The following is an 18,806-nucleotide window of genomic DNA, read 5'->3' as shown; positions in this document are numbered from 1 at the left end:
GAACTTTCATAGTCCATAGATAAGGAGAAAAGTTACTCCCTTCAGAAAGCCCTCCCCCAACTATCTGCTGTTCTTCCCATAACACTATTTGAAATTTGACTTCCTCATTCCACTGTGCAAGCTCCCCTTACAGTCTGCAAAACACCTAGAAACACTAGAATGTGCTAACAAAGTTGCTACAGTAGATTTTAGAATGTCCTTCAAGGTTCAATTCAATTCAACAAACATCTATTTTGCTAATTGCTAACACAATTGTAAAAAGGGTTTTCTCAAAATTCTTTTAATACTATGAGTCCAAGATTCTGAAGATATTTTGTTTATATTTGTCTTTATTTTCATATATATGTACAAATGTGTCTTTCTTGTCTTAGATATTTTACATCATTCTATCATCTATATCATTTGTTTATGCATAGATTAAGTGTAAAGGTCAGTCCTATTTTATAGCTCTCTTTTATTATTAGCTCTAATAAATCAAGTTTAGAAATAATTAAATTCTAGAAACATAAGGAGCAGCACTGCAATTTAACTACAGTCTATATATTTACATTAGTGCTTACAGAAAGTTAACTGGAGCTCTTAAACTCTCACAAGACTTAAAACTGCCAATGAAACAACAACAAAAAAACCTCAACAGGCTTTAGGATTTGCCATAATGAATAGCACTGAATATAGATTTGGGGCCTAAATACACTGAAAACTTTGGTAGGGATCCTAAGGTCAAGTGAGTCCACCAAACTGAAGGGGTGCTTTCCAAATTTGAATGATCAGAAAATCTCTTCCACCAAGTAGCTAGTGGTTAAGTTGCCTGATTCTAGCCAAAGCTCCACCACTAATTATGCAACACTAAGTAAATCATCTAACTTCTCTGGCCACCCATTCTCTAATCTACAGTGTGACAACATTTTAAAAGATGTCTCCCTTCCTTTTCACCTCTAAATTTGTTTACTTCCTCTATATAGGTAGCTCAGCCAGTTTGGAAGAAATGAGTTACCACAGTGTAGCATTTACCTTCTAGCTGATTATACTCAGTGGTGTGCTATTAAATTGGCTGGGAGGACAGAGTAGGGTAGCCCTGATTTGTAGCATTTATTAATTTCTGTGGCCAATTTCAAGCCACCTGCGTGATGCCACTGAACACCAAGTTGGGAAGAGATGTAAACCTTCAGCTCTCAGGAACTGATAGGAACCACTCCAGCTCACCCATCCCTGGCAATATTTTCCTGACTTAAGGCTTAGTTCCAAACTATATGGATGACCAAGTTCCTTTACCACTTTAAAACCATGTCTCAATAACAAACCAAACCAAAGCTTTGCTGAGGAACATTTTCTTATTTGTATGAAAAGATACATAGTACCCATTATTTGTTTTGGCCTTGGGGAAATAAACGTACAAAGTAATATCCTTCAGTGAAATGCACAAAACACATCTTGGTTCCACTTTACACTAAAGTAGGTTGCAAGTTTGCAAATTCTTATTAAACACAGGCATTCAAGTGAGTCCTTTCACTCACATAGGCTGGAAGTATTTCTCTTAACTTCATGCTGTGCTTACACACACACACACAGACACACACACGCACATTGAGGAATAACTTTAAGTCGGAGAAGTTTCAAATGAATAATTCAATTGAACACATTCAGAAATCAACAGAAGACAGATCTTTCTTCCTTGAAGGCATCACTCAAAAACACCTTCTGCATGGAAAGAAGGAAAATCAACATAGGGTACCTTATCAAGAAGGTCAATGTTATCACCCAGTAGGCCTCCAAACCCTCCTTATGTAGAATGTGCCTCAGAATTTTCTGCCCCAGGGCTAGTATTGGGAAGCATTTATATGCCACCTCTTCACCCACATTGGTAAAGGGTTGTCCTATGGAATATATTTGTTAATTTTACAAGTTTATCAAGATATAATTTACATATAATATCCTACACAGATTTAAAGCATACAATTTATTGTAGATAGCCATTTATGTATATACCATGTAATTGTCACCACAATCAACATTTCAAATATTTCATACATTTTCGTCACCCCAGAAGTTTCCTCATGCCACCCATCTCTTCCATCATCTGATCTGCTTCCAGGCAATATGGTTAGTTTTAATTTTCTGGAATTTTATATCAATGGAATCACAGAGTATGTATTTTTGACCTGCTTCTTTTACTCATTATAATCATTTTAGCTATACCATTTTTATTGCATCCATCAATAGTATTTTTTTTTAATTGGTTAGATGTTCTACATTTTGTTTATCCATTCACTTGTCAAGAGACATTTGAGTTGTCCATTTAGGGTTATTACAATTAAAGCTGCTATGAGTGTTCACGTACTTATCTTTATAGAGATTTATGCTTTCATTTCTCTTGGGTTGTATAGTGGATATGAGTTCAGCTTTTTAAGAAAATGCCAAACAGTTTACCAAAGTGGTTGTATCATTTGACATTCCCATTTGCAAAGTGTGGGGCTTCCAGGTATTCCATATCCTTACTAATATTTGGTATTGTCAGTATTTTTAATTTTAGCCATTATAATGGGTTTAACCACTCTAATGGTCGTTCACTTTGGTTTTAAATTTCATTTTCCAAATGACTTATGATGAGCATCTCTCTCTTCATGTGCTTATTGGCTATTTATATATCTACTTTGATAACATGTCTCTTCAAACCTTTTGCAAGGATTTTTATTAGGTTGTTGATCCTCATAATTAAGTGTAGGACTTCTTCATATATTCTTGGATATAAGTGGTCTGATTTAAATTTTGTGAGTATTTTCTCCCAGTTTGTGGCTTGTCTGTTGTTTTCTTAAAGTTCATTAGAAGAGCAAAAATTTTCCTTTTAAAGAATTTCAATTTAGCCACTTATTTTTACTTTTTTTATTTCTTGCTTTCTTTGTTCTAAGAAACCATTGCCTACTCCAAGGTTACATGTTACAAAGATTTTCCTCCAGAATTTTCATAGTTTTTGGTTTAACATTTAGATCTCTGATCTATTTCAGGGGTCTATTTTTATGTATGGTTAATAATTCAGGTTAATTTTTATGTATGGTGGGAAGCAAGGATTTCTGTTAATTTTTGCCCATATCAATATCCAGGTTTTCAAGCACCATTTGTTGAGAAGAACTTCTTTATCCCATTGAATTGCATCTCACTTTAAAGTTGAAATATTTATACATTATTAATGCTTTCCTGTTTTCTTCTGGTTTTCCTGTAACTTGATAATTGTTATTCAAATAGATAGGCACACTTTAATTTTTCACTGTATTTAATTTTGGATTATGATGTCTATATTTTCAATGCCTATCTGCTTTTTCCCCTTATTCTTAAATTTCTTTTTGCACTGCAGTACTCCAAAAGTATATTATATTTGAAAGTTAAACTCTAGACTCCCTGCCTCTTTATGCTTTTAATATTCTACCACATTAGTTACAGATATCTTTACATCATAGTTTCTCAATGGTGGCATTACTAATGTTTTGAACTAGAACTGGATAATTCCTTTTTGTGGGGTATTGTCCTGTGCATTGTAGGATATTTAACAGTATCCTTGGCGTCTACCCACTAGATGCCTGTAGCACTCCCCAAATCCTAAGGATCAAATATGTCTTCTTGGGGCAAAATTGCAACCAGCAGAGAGCTACTGATGCACATCCATGTTTACATTCATTGATTAGTATCATTAAAATGCATATGATTTGCCTAGCATTTGGGGGCAAAACAGTCATTAAAACGTGTCACTTTTTGCAACTAGTTATGTTCAAGCCTCCCTTGTGCAAGTAACTAAGTTTCTCTATGATTGTGGATTAGTATGTAATATAGTGTGGGCTGTATTATCTATAAAATTCCCCGTCTCTTTTCACCTAACAAAGTTTGTTGGCCTCCGAGATCAGTAAGCACATAATTTAACCAAGTAACTTTAAAGACTGATATTTTAAAGACAACTTTACATATTGCTGTTCAAATTTATTTCAGTTTTTATTTTGCTTGCACTCTGAGGCAATTTCATTAAATGATTCAAAATCAAAATAAATGTATTCACTTGAAAAAGTTCATTTTAGATAATTTTTCAAAACATTTTTCAGAGAAAACTGTCCTAAAGGAATATTTCTTCTGAAATTTTAGCAGAAAACCTGACATAGGCCAAATATATGAATATTGTTAAGATGTGTTCTTACTAGTAAAGGTGTTCTCAGGCTTAAAATTTCAGTTGAGGATGAATCAATGTTTATAATCTTTGTCAATAAGACTTTGTGAGTTAAATGAGTGAACTGTGCATTTAATTCACTTGGTTCTTTCTGCATCTGAATTGTTCTTACAGCTAAGAATGATTTCTGAGGCCAATAATAAAGACACAGTAAATAGTTGTGATGATTCATTCACCATGTATATGCTTATATGTACTCAACATATTTAATACTCTAAACTGAAGATATTGCCACTATGAGTTTGTTCCTTGTTATCGATTAATTGTGTCCTGCCAAAAGAAGGTGTATTCAAGTCCTAACCCCAAGACCCACGTATTTAGAAATAAGATTTTTGAAGAAGTTATTCATTTAGATGAGACCAAACTGAATTAGTATGAACTGTAATCCAATATGACTGGTGTCTTTTAGAAGGGGAGAAATGGACACAAGCAGCAAGAGCACTGCCACGTGATGAGGCAGTGACTGAATTATGCTGTGAACCAAGGAACACCATGGCTTCCCGCCAAGCCACAACCAGAACCTTAGAATTCAGAGGAAGCATGGCCCAGTCAACATCTTGACTTTAGACTTCAAGCCTCCAGAACTGTGAGACAATAAATGTCTGTTGTTTTAAGCCATCCGATTTGTCATACTTTGTTATAGCAGCCCTAGCAAAGGAAGACAACTCTCTCTATGTCAAGGAAAGTTACAGTCAAATGTCTCAGTAGTGATGGCCAAAAACAAAAATATAAAAGTGGATGTATTTGGGGCTGGGAGGGAAATTGGAAAGAAAGAAAATATAATTAATTAATTTAATCTATTTGTGTCACTTCAGCTTTATCTTCTAATTAATGATCCCGGGATTGTGTAAGAATTATCAAAAATTAAGTATATTCAGAAAACATATAAGTGATTTCTTTTCAAATATGTTTATAATTTCTACCATCTAAAAAAGAATTATGACTTGCTTATCATAAAAGAAAAATGCTTTGTAAGTATATGCAACCAATATTCTGTAGTATTAGAGTATATTTTGTGCTGCCACTTGACTTTCTTGGTGGATTGTCTTGGAACATTTTCCAAGAGGATAATCAGCAAGGAGCAATTAAAGCCACTATAGTTCACAAGTTTTAGATCCATTCTTCTCATTTCTGATAGACAATCCAACTAACTATAAAAAGCACTATAAAATTGTTTTATGAATAAGTGGGAAATATAAACCAGTTATATATGGCATTATAGAGGAGTTAAAAATTCAGCTTTGGGAGTAGACAGATCTGAGGTTGAATCCTAGATTGATCATTTCCTTCCTACATGACCTTGGCCAGTTTTCTTAACTTCCATGAGCCTCTGTTTCCATATATGTAAAACAAGGATAATAACATCTTTCTTACAGTTTTGCTGTGGCATTCAATGAGAATGCTAGGGCCTGCAGGAGAGGGCAATGAATGGAAGCTGATATTATTGTTAATTGTTATTTTTGCTGCTGTTTTTTTTTTTTTTATTCATGGTAGACCAGACTTTTTATCATATTTAATTTATGAAAATATATGGCAGAATTCAGAACTTTGGTGATACTTATTATGGTCCATCATCTCTGTCACCCAAAGACAGCTGAGGCGGCTCCTCCTACACAATTTCTTCCCTTATCTCAGCCTGAATGTGCTTGATATTTGCTGACATCCATCCATATGTCATCCTTCATCATAAACTTCCTACTCACTGCTGGGATTACATCCCTTTCTTTATTCATAAATTTTCAAAATTCATGAAAACCTCAAACTCATTGTGAGGAGATGCAGAAAAATCTTTTTGCCTGTTCTCAGCAGAACAGAATGATTTTCTTGCAACACAAACTTATAAAAACTTATAGTTTTAATGTGTGTCCAGGAAGAAATAAGTCTAATGTACTCTGTCAGCATCCTCCTAAGGTAGATAAATATTAAAATTTCATTAAAACAATGAATATAAGCAAGTAATTATTTTACCAACGTGAAAAATTACTTTTCGGTTTCTCAATGACTCCCCAGTGCAGGCCTATCCCTAGATATTTTGGGGAAGGCAAATTGCCATCTTGTAACTGTTTTATCTAGATAATTTCAGGTGTTTTTTGTTTTTATTTTATTCATTAATTTTTACTTACAAACACTCTATATCCCCCAAGCAAAAACACCCCCTCTTCCCTTCGCCCATCCCCTGGTAATCTAATTTAGTTTCTGACTGCAAATTTGCTGTTTCTACATATCTCCTATCTAGGGCATCATTCAGTATTTGTCCATATGTGTCTTGCTTACTTCTCTCAGCATGTTTCCAAGGTTCACCCATGTTGCAGCATGTATCCATTCCTTCTTATCTCTGAATAATATTCTGTTACATGTATGTACTGCATTTTGTTTACCCATACATTTTTCTGATGGGCAGTTGGGTTATTTCCACCTTTTGGCTATTGTGAATAATGGTGCTATGCAAATTGGTGTACAGATATCTCTCTAAGACCCTGATTTCACATTATTTGGGAATAAACCTAGGAGTGGAATTGCCTGGTCATATGGTAATTCTATATTTAACTTTTTAAGGAACTTCCATATTGTTTTACACAGTGGCTATACCATTTTACTCTCACACCAACAATGCAAGAGTTCCAATTTCTCCATATCATCTCTTACACTTATTTTCTGTTTTGTTTGTTTGTTTGTTTTGTTTAACATTAGTCATCATTTGTGAGTGTGAAATGGTATCTCATTGTAGTTTTCATTTGCATTTCCCTAATGACTAATGTTATGGAGCATCTTTTCATGTGCCTATTGGTCACTTGTATACCCTCTTTGTAGAAATGTCTATTAAAAGTCCTTTACTCACTTTTTAATTGGGTTGTTTCTCTTTTTGTTTTTGTGTTGCAAAAGTTCTTCTATTCTATATATTCAGCCCTTATCCAATATATGATTTGCAACTATGTTCCCCCATTCTGTAAGTTGTCTTTTATTTGTTGATAATGTTCTTTGGTGCACAAAGTTTCTAATTTTAGTGAAGTTGAATTTATATGTTGTTGAATTTATATATTGTTTCTCTTTTTTTGCTTGTGATTCTGGTGTCATGTCTAAGAATTCACTGTTGAATCCCTGGTCATGAAATTTTGCCACTATGTTGATTTCTAAGAGTTTTATTGTTTTAGCTCTTATATTTAGGTCATTGGTTCATTTTGAGTTAATTTTTGTTTATAGTGTGAGGTAGGAGTCCAACTTCATTCTTTTGCATGTGGATATCTAGTTTTCCGAACACCACTTGTTAAAGAGACTATTCTTTCCCCATTGCAGCAGTAGTAAACTAGAACATATGGTATTTGTTCTGGTTTGCTAATGCTGCCTTTTCACAAAACACCAGAAATGGATTGGCTTTTATAAAGATGGTTTATTTGATTACAAGCTTACAGTCTTAAGGCCATAAATTGTCCAAGGTAAGTCATCAACAATTGGGTACCTTCACTGGAGGATGGCCAATGGCATCTGTAAAACCTGTTAGCCGGGAAGGCGCATGGCTGACAACTGCTCCAGAGTTCTGATTTCAAAATGGCTTTCTCCCAGTACATTCCTCTCTAGGCTGCAATTCCTCGAAAATGTCACCCTTAGTTGCTCTTGAGGCATTTGTTCTCTCTTAGCTTCTCCGGAGCAAAAGTCTGCTTTCAAAGGCCATCTCCAAAACATTGCTCTGTAAGCTGCAGCTCCTTTCTCAGCATCTGAGCATTCTTCGAAGTGTCCCTCTTGACTGTAGCAAGCTGGCTCCTTCTGTCTAAGCTTATACAGTGCTCTAGTAAACTAATCAAGGCCCATGCTGAATGAGCCAGGGGAACACCTCCATGGAAATTATCCAATCAGAGTTATCACTACAGTTGGGTGTTTCCACGGAAACACCTAAAGAATTACAATCTAATCAACACCAACATGTCTGCCCACACAAGATTGCATCAAAGATAGTGGCATTCTGGGGGACATAATACATTCAAACTGGCATGGTATTGTAAAAGGAATTTTCTTAATTTCCTCTTTGGACTGTTATTGCTAATGTACAGAAACACAACAGATTTTTGCCACTTTGCTGAATTTTTTATTAGCTCTGGAATTTTTTTTTGTGTGTGGATATCTTTGGGTCTTCTATATATAAGATCAGGCCATCTGGAAATTGAGATAGCTTTACTTCTTCCTTTCTTCTTCTTCCCTAAGTGCTCTGTCTAGAACTTCTAGTACAATATTGAATAGCAGTATTGAAAGCAGTTAACCCATCTTGTTCTAGCTCTCAGGTAGAAAGTGTTAAATCTTTTACCATTTGATATGTTAGTTATGCATTTTTCCTAAATGGATTTTATAATGTTAAAAAAAAATCCCTTCTATTTCTAGATGTCTGAGTATTTTATTAAGAAATGGTGATGGCCTGAAACTCAGAGCTAGAGCTTGGCAGATATGAATGTCAGTATTAGTGCATACAGCCACTGTTAAAAAAAAATGCTGAAAAGACCCCAGACTTCAATTAGTGATATGAATGAAGCAGGTCTGGTTAAGCCTAGGGCAAACCGGGCCAAAGGATAAAGGTCGAAATTGACTGTGTTTTAAAACTTCAACTTCCATATGAGACCAAGGGAAGAGATGTCTATTTGGTACAGGATATATATTTTCTAAACAGTACAACTCTACAGTCAGTTTGTTCAAACACCACAATTACATGGAACTTTGAATAGGAAGTGAGATACGGTAGGTTAGTATAGGCTAGAGTGAAATAGTGACACATCCCAAAGTAATTTAGGCAGATAATAAAGAATATATTTACAGCCTTCCCCCTGCCCCAGCCCTGAGGAGCTGGGGGAAGGTGCAGAAGTGTTGGACTTCCTCACCTGGACTGGTGTGGATGTTGTCACAAACATTGGGACTGGAGGTTTGATGTGCTGAGCCCTTGATCATGGGACTTGCCCTTATGAAGCTCATCACTGCAAAGGAGAGGCTAAACTTGCATATAATTGTGCCTAAGAGTCTCCCCCTGAGTACCTCTTTGTTGCTCAGATGTGGCCTTCTCTCTCTCTAACTGAGCCACCTTGACAGGTGAACTCACTGCCCTCCCCCCTACATGGGACCTGACTCCCAGGGGTGTAAATCTCCCTGACAATGCAGGATATTACTCCTGGGGATGAATCTGGACCTGGCATCATGGGACTGAGAGTATCTTCTTGACCAAAAGGGGGATGCAAAATGAGACGAAATAGTTTCAGTGGCTGAGAGATTTCAAATGGAGTCGAGAGGTCACTCTGGTGGACATTCTTATGCACTATATAGATAACACCTCTTAGAGTTTTAATGTATTGGAATAGCTAGAAGTAAATACCTGAATCTACCAAACTCCAACCCAGCAGTCTGGACTCCTGAAGACAATTGTATAATAATGTAGATTACAAGGGGTGACAGTGTGATTGTGAAAACCTTGTGGATCACACCCCGTTTATCTAGTGTATGGATGGATGAGTAGAAAAATGGGGATAAAAACTAAATGACAAATAGGGTGGGATGGGGGATGGTTTGGGTGTTCTTTTTTCACTTTTATTTTTATTCTTGTTCTAATTCTTTCTGATGTAAGGAAAATGTTCAGAAATAGATTGTGGTGATGAACGCCTAACTATATGATCATACTGTGGACAGTTGATCGTAGACCATGGATGATTGTATGGTATGTGAATATATTTCAATAAAACTGAACTTAAAAAAAAAAAAGAAATGGTGATGGGTTTTGTTATATGCCTTTCCTGCATCGATTGAAGTAATCAAGTGGGTTTTTCTTCCCTTCATTCTGTTTATGTGGTATAGTATTGATTGATTTTCATATATTGAACCACCCTTTCATTCATGGGATAAATCATACTTAGTCATGATGTATAATCTTTTTAATATACTGTTAGGTTTGACTTGTTAATATTTTGTTAAGGATGTTTTCATCTATATTCATAAGGGAAATTTGGTCTGTAAATTTCTTTCCATGTGATGTCTTTATCAGGAGTTGGTATTGGGGTAATGCTAGTCTCACAGAATGAATTAGGAAGCATTCTCTCCTTTTGAATTCCTTGGAGCAGTTTGAGGAGTATTGGTGTTAATTCACTAAATGTTTGGTATTATTCACCAGTGATGCCATCTGGTCCTGGACTTTCCTTTACTTCAAGGTTTTTTGTTATTGATCCAATCTCTTTACTTGATATATTTCTGAGATTTTCAATTTCTTCTTGAAGTAGTTAGGGTAATTTGTGTGTTTCTAGGAATTTTTCCCTTTCATCAAGATGCATAATTTGTGTACATACAATTATTCATAATATTCTTTTATAGTCCTGTGCATTTCTTTCAGGTTGTTAGCAATGTCAACACGTTGATTTCTGATTTTAGCATTGGTGCATTTATTCTTTTCTTTGTCAGTCTAGTTAAGTCTGTAAAATTTACTGATTTTTTCAGAGAACCAAATTTTTGTTTGATGATTCTCTTTATTTTTTTTTTCTATTCTTTATTTCATTTATCTCTGCTTCAATCTTAATATTTTCTTTTTTTCTGTTAACTTAGGGTTTACTTTGCTCTTCTTTTTCTGGTTTCTCAGAGAGAAAGTTTGGTTATTGATTTGAGATCTTTGTTCTTTTCTAATATTGACATTTACACCTATAAATTTCCCTCTGAGCACCACTTTTGCTGCATTCCATAGATTTTGTTATACTGGGTTTTCATTTTCATTCAAGTATTTTCAAGTATTTTCTAATTTCTCTTGTAATTTCTTCCTTAATCCAGTTGTTTAAGAGTGTGTTCCTTAATTTACACATTTTTTGTAAATTTTTCAATTTTCCTTCTGTTATTGATTTCTAGGTACATTCCATTATAGATAGAGAAGCTGCTTCTTATGATTTCAATCTTTTAAATTTATTGAGACTTGTTTCGTGACCTAATATATGGTCTGCCCTGGAGAATGATCCATGTGCACTTGAAAAGAATATGTGTTCTGTTGTTTTGGGGTGAAGTGTTTTAGATATGACCCTTAGATCTAGTTGGTTCATACAGTAATTCAAGTCCTCTATTTCCTTTGTGATCCTCTATCTAGATGTTTTGTAAGTAGTGTTTGATATCTCCAACAACTCTTGCAGAACTGTCCATTCCTCCCATCAGTTCTGTCAGTGTTTGCCTCATATATTTTGGGACTCTGTTGTTAGGTGTATATATAATTAAAATTTTTATATCTTCTTGTTGAATTGACCCTTTTATCAATATATAATGCTACTATTCATCTCTTGTAACGGTTTTTTTTTTTATTTAAAGTCTGTTTTTTCTTTTATTAATATAGCCACCCCAGCTCTCTTTTGGTAAATTTTTTCATGGAATATTTTTTTTACAATTATATCGAGATAAATTCATATACCAGATAACCGTCCAAGGTGTACAATCAATGGCTCATAATATCATCATATAGTTTGTGCATTCATCACCACAATCAATTTTTGAACATTTTGATTCATCCAGAAAATAAAAATAAAAGTAAGAATAAAGATTAAAATTAAAAAAACACACACACACAAAACATCCCATACCTCTTATCCTCTTGTATTATTTATTTACTTTTTATCTATTTTCTTACTCATCTGTCCACACACTGGATAAAGGGAGTGTCAGTTGCAAGGTTTTAACAATTACAAAGTCACACCATAAAAGCTATATAGTTATACAATGATCTTCAAGAAACAAGGCTACTGGATTATAGTTCAACAGTTTCAGGTATTACCTCTGGCTATTCTAATACACTAAAAACTAAAAAGGGTGTCTATGTAATGCATAAGAATAACCTCCAGAATGACCTCTCAACTCCATGAGAAATCTCTCAGACACTGAAACTTTATTTTGTTTGATTTCTCTTCCTCCTTTTGGTCCAGAAGACTTTCTCAATCCTACAATGCTGGGTCCAGGCTTTTCACTAGGAGCCATGTCCCACATTGCCAGGGAGATTTACACCCCTGGGAGTCATGTACTATGTAGGGGGGAAGGGCAGTGAGTTTACCTGCAGTGTTGGCTTAGAGAGAGAGGCCACATCTGAACCACAAAAAAAGATTCTCTGGTGGTGGATCTTAGAAATACTTGTAAGTAGGGTTAGCTTCTCCTTTGAAGGAATAGATTTCATAAGGGCAAGCACCAAGATCAAGGGCTTGGCCTATTAAATTGGTAGTTCCTAATGCTTGCAAGAATATCAGGAATTCCCCACATGGGGAAGTTTAATATCATGGGATATTTTTAACATCCAACTTTCAACCTACTGTGTCTTTGGCTTTTTTTTTTTTTTACTGTGTCTTTGGCTCTTGTAAACACCATATATCTGTGTCATTCTTCTTGTGCCAATTTGGATATATTATGTCCCCCAAAACTCCATTTTCTTTTATGCAGTCTTGTGTGGGCAGATGTATTAGTGTTGATTAAGTTGGAACCTTTGGATTAGGTTGTTTCCATGGAGATGTGACCCACCCAACTGTACCTAATAACTCTGATTAGATAATTTCCATGGAAGTGTGGCCCCACCCATTCAGCATGGGCCTTGATTAGTTTACTAGAGCCTTGTATAAGCTCAGACAGAAGAGCTCACTGCTGTAGCTGAGACAGACATTTTGAAGATGGCCATTGGAAGCTGATGCAGACATTTTGGAGAATGCCATTTTGAAATGCAACCTGGGAGCAAACAGATGCCAGCTAAGTGCCTTCCAAGCTAACAGAGGTTTTCCAGATATCAATGGTCATCCTTCAGTGAGGGTACCCAATTGTTGATGCCTTATCTTGGACACTTTATGGCCTTCAGACTGTAACTTTGTAACCAAATAAACCCCCATTATAAAAGCTAACCCATTTCTGGTATTTTGCTTAATGGCAGCATTAGCAAACTGGAACAGATTTTGGTACCAGGAGTGGGATGCTTCTGAGCTTGCAAATACCAAATATGTTAGAATGGCTTTTTAAATGGATATGGGAAAGTTTCTGGAAGAATTGTAAGGAGCTTGATATAAAAGGCCTAGACAGCTTGGAAGAGACTGTTTGTAGAAATACGGATTCTAAAGATAGCTCTGATGAGGCCTTGAACAGAAATGTTGTGTGTCATTGCCAACTGGAAGAAAGGTGATCCTTATTTTAAAGTGGCAAAGAATTTGGCAAAATTGTGTCCTGGTGTTGGATAGAAGGCAGCATTTGAGAGTGACAAGCTGGGATACTTAGCTGAGGAGATTTCAAAACTAGCCTGGCTTCTCCCTGCAGCTTATAGTAGAATGTGAGCAGAAAAGGATAAGCTGAGAAATGAACTCTTGGGTTCAAAGCAACCAGAAGCTGATAGTTTGAAAAATTCTGAGCTTCCAAGAAGTGAGACCCCAGGAGCTACAGCCCTACATGAGGATTTAACCAAACATGAAACCTAACCCCCATTTCAGTACAAGCAGGGATTAGAGATGGAGATATCCAGAAAGGATTTGTGGAAAGTCCTATTGTCTGATGGTTTTGACCCCTGTAAATTGCATGGTAAGCCTACAGAATTTTTGCAAAATCTGTATAAATGGAACCATTACTGGTCTGGACTGGAGGAAATGAAGAAGGAACAAATCGAAGGAAAATTTTCTTGAAGGACAGAATCATGAAAGTTGAGGGCTGGAGTCAAGAAGTCTCAGGCAAGAAGAGCTGAGTGGCCCATGCACATGGCAGAGGAGGGCCTTCTGCCTGGAGGCTCAAGAAGAGTGCTGCCAACCCAGACCCTAGAGAGGGGGGAGCACATTCCCTGGGGTTTGGGGAGAGCCTGGCTGCCACCCCACTGTTTGGAGAGGTGAAAGCCTTTGCCCCAGAGATGGAAGAGAGTCCACGTAGCACCCCAATATCTGGGGAAGGTGGGGCTGAGAAGAAGGTGGTCTCCCCAATGCATGAATATGTTGGAACACTCACCCTAGTGTTTGGAGAGAAAAGGGCTGCTGTGTAAGTTTTTGGAAAGTGTGGGACTGCCACTCTCTTGAGCTCCAAGGATAAAATGTCATTCTATAAATGACTCTCTGACTTTGCAATCTAATGAAATTTGCCCTGCAGGTTTTAGGAACTGTTTTGGTCCCTTAACCCTGTTCTCCTCTCAGGTTTTCCTTACGGCAATGGGAATGTTTATCCTATGACTGTCCCTCCTTTGTATATTGGAAGCAGATAACTTGTACTAAGTTTCACAGGTCTACAGCCAGAGGGGAATTTTGCTTTAGGACAAGACCATGCCTATAAATTATTTTGGTGGGGTCTTGTACTTACCTATTGTTACTGAAATGATTTAAGCTTTTTTGATATTGTGTGGGGATGAATGTATATTGTATATGGAAAGATCATGTCACTTTGGGGTCCAGGGGGTGGAATGTGCTGGTTTGGATGTATTATGTCCCCCAAAACTCCATGTTCTTTTATGTAATCTTATGTGTGCAGGTGTATTAGTGTCGATTAAGTTGGAACCTTTGGATTAGGTTGTTTCCATGGAGATGTGACCCACCCAACTGTACCTAATAACTCTGGTTAAATAATTTCCATGGAGGTGTGGCCCCACCCATTCAGCATGGGCCTTGATTAGTTTACTAGAGCCTTATGTAAGCTCAGACAGAAGGAGCTCACTGCTGTAGCTGAGACAGACATTTTGAAGATGGCCATTGGAAGCTGATGCAGACATTTTGGAGAATGCCATTTTGAAATGCAACCTGGGAGCAAACAGATGCCAGCTAAGTGACTTCCGAGCTAACAGAGGTTTTCCAGATGTCGATGGTCATCCTTCAGTGAAGGTACTCGATTGTTGATGTCTTACCTTGGACACTTTATGGCCTTCAGACTGTAACTTTGTAACCAAATAAACCCCCCTTGTAAAAGCCAACCCATTTCTGGTATTTTGCTTAATGGCAGCATTAGCAAATCAGAACATTCTTTATCAATTCTGCCCATCTCTATAGTTTAATCCATTTATATTTAAGGTAATTACTAATAATCTACTTTGCTAACTTTTTTGTATCTTATAATTTTTTGGCCCCTCTTTTCCTCCATTACTTCCTTTTTGTTTGAAGATTTTTTGTACTAAGCCGTTTCTCTTTGTCTATTTTATTACTCATCTGTCTATCCACTGGAGAAAGGGAATGTCAGTTGCAAGGTTTTAATTTCTCTTTTCCCTTTGTGTAGATTTTTCTAGATATCTTCTTAGTGATCACCATGTGGACTATATTGAATGTCTGTGGTGGATTGAATTGTGTACCCCAGTTTGAGCAAGCTCTTGGTGTCAGTCTACATTCTGGTGGGTATTGAACATAGGACCTCTTGAAGATGTTACTTCAGTTAGAGTGTGGCCCAAATGAATCAAGTTGAGCTTTACTATGGATTATTGTAGTCTTTTATAAGCAGAATGAAATACAGACATGGAGAGAAAAAGCCACAGGAAGAAGTGAAAACTCAACAGAACTTGGAGGAGAAAGGAGAAGAGTGCCTTTTGCTTTGCAATGTGACAGAAAAGCCAAGGACCATGACTGCTGACAACAAGCCCCAGAAGGTCACAGTGTTCAGGGGGAAAGCATCACTTTGCTAATGACTCAATTTTGGGCTTCTCCTAACCCCAAAGACATAAGCCAATAAATTCTAGAAGTTTAAGACAACCCATTGGATAGCATTTGTTTTAGCAGTCAGGATACTAAGATAACATCTTAAATCTATTACAATTTAGTTTGCATTGATATCAACCTTATCAACTTTATTTCTATATCCTACACATACCCTGTTCATATATCTTTCTGTCCTTCCTCTTTATGTTGTTCTTGTAACAATTTACATCTTTACACATTGTCTTCCAGTAACAAATATTTATGACAACTGTTTATGCATTTGAATTCCAAACCATAAAATCATACTTATAAGAAGTATGGCATTACAAATAAAAAAATACAATAATACTGGCATTTACCCTATAGTTACCTATACTGAAGGCCTTTATTTCCTCACACAGCTTTGAGTTAATATCTGCTGTCCTTTCCTTTCAATAAAGACTCCCTTTAGCATTTCTTGTAAGGCAGGTCTACTAATAATGAACTTCCTCAGCTTTTGTTTATCCAGAAATGTCTCAATTTCTTCCTCAGTTATGAAGGAAAGTTTTGTCAGGTATATTATTCTTGGTTGGCAGTTTTTTTCTTTCAGACAAATATGTCATCTTAATGCCTTCTGGCATCCATGGTTTATAATGATAAATCTGATGTTAATCTTTTTAAGGATCTCTTGTATGTGATGGCTCACTTCCCTGTAGCTGTTTCAAGATTCTCTATCTTTGGGTTTTGACAATTTAACTATAATGTGTCTCAGTGTGGCTCTCTTTGAGTTCACCCCACTTGGAGTTCTTTGAAATTCTTTGATTTGTATATAACTATCTTTCATCAGATTTGGGAAGTTTCCACTATTATGTCTTCAACTATTTTTTTATGCTTGTTTTAGTCTCTTTTCCTTCTGGCACTTCTGTGATGTGTCTTTTGGTACATTTGATGTTGTCCCACTGATTCTTCAGCCTCTATTAATTTCATTTTCATTCTTTTGTCTTTCTGCTCCTCAGACTGGACACTTTGTATTGTCTTATCTTCATATTTGCTGATCCTTTCTTTTACATGCTCTAATTTGTCATTGAAACACTCTATTTGATTTTTCATTTCAGTTATTGTACTTTTCAAAACCAGAATTTCCATTTGGCTCCCCTTTATAATTTCTATCTCATTACCGAAATTCTCACTTTGTTCATATATTGTTTTCTTGATTGTTTTCAGTTCTTTGTCCATTTTTTCCCTTTGTTCATTGACCCTATTGTAAAGAGTTGATCTAAAATCTTTGATTAGTAATTCCAGTGACTGGGCTTCCTCCAGGATAGTTTCTGTTGACTTCATTTTTTCTTGTGATTGGATCATTTGTTCCTGTCTCCTTGTGTGTTTTGCAAGTTTTTGTTGATAACTGAACATTCTGAGTATTATATTACGATCACTCTGGAAATATAGTTCCCCTACTCCTCAGCCTGCTAAAACAAAGGAAAAAAAAAAAAAGAAAGAAAGAAAGAGAAAAGGTAATAAACAGACAAAACATATAAAGAAAAAAAAGCACATTGTCTCTCCATGTCTCTCGGTAGATTCATGCTGGAAAGCAGAAGCTGCTGATGTTGAAACCCAAACTGCAGCCAGCATCTGCTCCAGTCTTTGAGGGATCTGCTGGACCAAAATCACAATAAAGAAAAAGACAGAAAACCAACCCCCCTCAAAAAAAAATGTGAACTTGCTCTTTCCTTTCCAGTAGAGGCTGTTGTGAGAGGTCACTGCTGCCAAGAGGGCCAAAACAGGCTAGTAACCACACAGGGCCCTCAAGGATCCCCAGAGATCAAGAAACTCTCATGTGCAAAAGAAAGTAAACCAACCAAAGAAGGCATACTAGCACTTTACATCCTAGTGGATGCCAGTAGGAGACCAGAAGTTGCTGCCCAGAGGGTAAAAACTGATGCTAGTTTCTTTGCTGTTTCTCGGGGATTTCTTCAGACTGACCACAACCTTCAACCCCAACTTTTGAAGACAAGGTTTCCTCTGTCCACCCTGCCCCAGCCTGCCACTCCCAGAATCCAGGATGCATTTCTGTGACTACCTTATCCACAACTATGGCTGCAGGGCTGTGGAATGGGTGTTGGTTGCTGGCTCCCTCCACTTTTAAAAGGTCAACTCTCAGTAGCCTCTCCCTTCCTCTGGCACTCTCATAGCTTTTCTCAAATGTCCAATCTGGTTCCAGGGTTACCACCTAGTCAATTCCAGTCTCTATTTCTAGCTCGTTTATTTTTCTGATAGAGGGAACTATGTGAAAAACTTCCTACTCTGCCATTTTGCATCTGTGCTTTGGACTAAGTTTTAAGGTAGTCTAAGGTTATCCTAAAGGAGAAAAAAAATTATGCTAAGATCAAAATGCAGTATCTTCTTATTTCTCTAAATATTTCTTCTCTGGGTTTTTCTCTATAACTTAAGGGTCCTCTTCTCTATCCTCACTATTTCAATATGACAACTCACATTATGTGTTTTCTCTAAAAACAACAAAAAACATAGCAAAAAAAATAACATTTCTTGAATATGTGCCAGGCAATGTTTTAGATGCATGGCACATGTTAACTCCTTTATAAGATGAAGAAACAAGTAATGTAAATGTAAGTCACTTGATAAGGTTTACCAGGTGGTAAGGAACAAAAACAGGATGACGGCAACCAACATCCAGGCAATTTTTAAGCATTGTTCAGCTTAGTTTAATAAAATGTATCTGTATATGAGAGGTTCAGACAAAAATGTTCTTTGGAAATCATTTCCTGTATGACAAAGTGGGAAAATGTAGACACGATTCTTTACAAAGAAGATATTTATATTAAGTGAAAATTTCCATCAATCCCACAGTCACATTCTAAACTACGTATGACTTCAAAACATCTCAACAGGGGGTAAAAGATTTCATTTTGAATATATCCTCTTCCTTTACTGAATTATATTTGGAGTAAGTAAATAGCAAAACCTTACCAAGGTTTATCAGTGTGTTCACTAAAAGA

This window comes from Choloepus didactylus, chromosome 3, assembly GCF_015220235.1.
Source record: "Choloepus didactylus isolate mChoDid1 chromosome 3, mChoDid1.pri, whole genome shotgun sequence".
Classification (NCBI taxonomy): Eukaryota; Metazoa; Chordata; class Mammalia; order Pilosa; family Megalonychidae; genus Choloepus; species Choloepus didactylus.
The sequence above is the reverse complement of the archived record's forward strand: the minus strand, read 5'-3'. Positions refer to the sequence as shown.